Genomic DNA, 2129 nt, shown 5'->3' with positions numbered 1-2129 from the left:
AAATTTCTTCCAGGGTTGGCCTACCAGACACTTTTTAACTCCATAAGCCCCCAAAGTCCATTTGACTCCTCTCTTTCAATAGTTTGAGTACTGCTTCCCAGGAAGCACTCTCATTTTAGATATGAAAAGAGTTGCTTACCCTCCTGGGAGAATAGGAGAATCCAGGCTTCAGAGAAGGAAAGACCTATTTGCCGCTGTTGGAGCATAGCTGGGTAGTATTTTTCATTCCTTCCTGACAAATTTCTGTCTCTTTTCTAAGTCATGAAAGAGGTGCTTTTACTATATCTGGGACACACACACACACACACACACACACACACACACACACACACACACACACACACACACACAAGTTCAGAGTTCCAGGAGGTGTTTTGATACAAAGAAACATAAAATTCAAAGCAAGTGGTGAGTGACTATACCAGATAGTGAACCATGATGTTAAGATCTGACCTTCCCATTAATCCAATACTTTTCAGAAACGTGGATTGCTTCTCAGTGGCAATGAAACTTGTTTATCTGCCATCAAACTTTTCAGAAAACTGGAGTGAAAATAAGGTGTGGAGATTGTTTTTTTTTTTTCAGTTTTTAAACCACTTTATACATGAATGTTACTAAAATGTATTAAGACATCTCTGCCATCTGCTATAAAGTATTTTGAGCTTAGTTATCTTCATTTTTTATAGATCACTGGACTTATCCTGTTCTGTTATCTTGGAACACTAGGTATGGTGGGCATAAGAGGGAGGGTGAGGACTGTGATTATCCATACTTAACCCCAAGCTGTTATGAACTTTTAGGTTTTGTTCTACTTTCAGAGTTTCCTGTATATGATCTTTAAAGGCTAGTGGAGTGTATCTGTACATTATTCTCAAAACATTCTACTGCTTAACATGAATTCCATGCATAAAAATATGAATCTGGGAAACCTTTCATTTTTCCTTTCTGTGTGTACTTCATCTTCCTCTGACATACCCTCCCCCTCTCTCTAAGCATTCACACTGGCAGAATATTATAATGAAGTGAAATGGGCTTTTCTAAGTTAGACCACCCAGCTGAATTCCTAATTTTTCATAAATTTGGAAAAGTTGTATAGCTGATCTGAACCTCAAAGGCACCATCTATTTTAAAAGAGTAACACTTCTTAGCTAATGAGGGTATTGTGAAAATGGAAGAAGATGTTGCTTATAAAATCATTTTCTAAAAAATATTGTCATTAGCTGATGTTTACTACAGGCTGTGTTCATAATTCTGGTGCACAGGAAGAGGAGATAGAGAGAATTTACCCCATGCACACCTCAGCCCAGACCCTGTTCCTGAACTGCATGAATAGGGAGCATGGAGTTAAAGTGGAGGGCACTATTACCATTACCCAGTGTAATATGTGTACATGTCCCTAGAGAAAAATCTTTTTGTACTACATTGCTGATATTATATTGAGAGTGACTCTGTGGACAGTGAGGTGCTTGGTTTTGTTTTTCTTTTCACTATTTAATAATAATGCTAAATTTGAGAATTAGGGAACTGGAATTTAACAAGCATAAGTAATTTGCCCAAGTTCATGTAGGTAGTGAATGGTAGAATGGGAGTTTAAGCTCATGATTCTAGACCTCAGCCTTGAGTCCACTTGATGACAGAATTCAGATACTTTGGCCAGGAGTGATGATGGAGGGCAGGGAAAGGGGAACAGTAATTTAGTGTAAGAGAAGAACAAGGCTGCATAGGTAAGGCCTCAGCAGATAGCATGGGCCTCTGGGCACACATTACCTATCTTCAGACTTTAACTGCCTGGAAGGTGTCAGATCCAGTACCTAATGGGCTGTGGTGGACCTCACATCTGCTTCATGTAGCTGGCACTGAAACTTCTACAAGGTGGGTGGAGAGCAGAAAGCAAATCCATAGCACATGGAAGCAGATATGGGAGTCTAGATTACCCAAGCCAAGGCCTATGGCCCCATCATACCTCAGCTACCCAGAAAAGCTTTCAAAATTTTCACTCTTAGTAACAATTAATGCTTTAAATATTTCATTCCAAGCCAAACAAGTTTATTTGGGGAAAAAAAAGCAGTTGTTAATCTAATAAAAAGCTGTATTTATGAGTTGCTCATAGAGCCTGATACACCAGGGTA

General features: G+C 39.1%; 1 non-coding gene across 1 annotated transcript; it reads left to right on the top strand.

Moving 5' to 3' along the window:
• The first annotated feature begins 1214 nt into the window (after positions 1-1214).
• LOC117285619 lies at positions 1215-1342 on the top strand. The gene has a single exon (XR_004516703.1). It is a non-coding gene; the product is annotated as a small nucleolar RNA SNORA51 (small nucleolar RNA).
• The last annotated feature ends 787 nt before the right edge of the window (positions 1343-2129 follow it).

This window comes from Fukomys damarensis, unplaced genomic scaffold (genome assembly GCF_012274545.1).
Source record: "Fukomys damarensis isolate Sample0158 unplaced genomic scaffold, DMR_v1.0_HiC HiC_scaffold_11, whole genome shotgun sequence".
NCBI classification, from domain to species: Eukaryota; Metazoa; Chordata; class Mammalia; order Rodentia; family Bathyergidae; genus Fukomys; species Fukomys damarensis.
The sequence above is the reverse complement of the archived record's forward strand: the minus strand, read 5'-3'. Positions and strand labels throughout refer to the sequence as shown.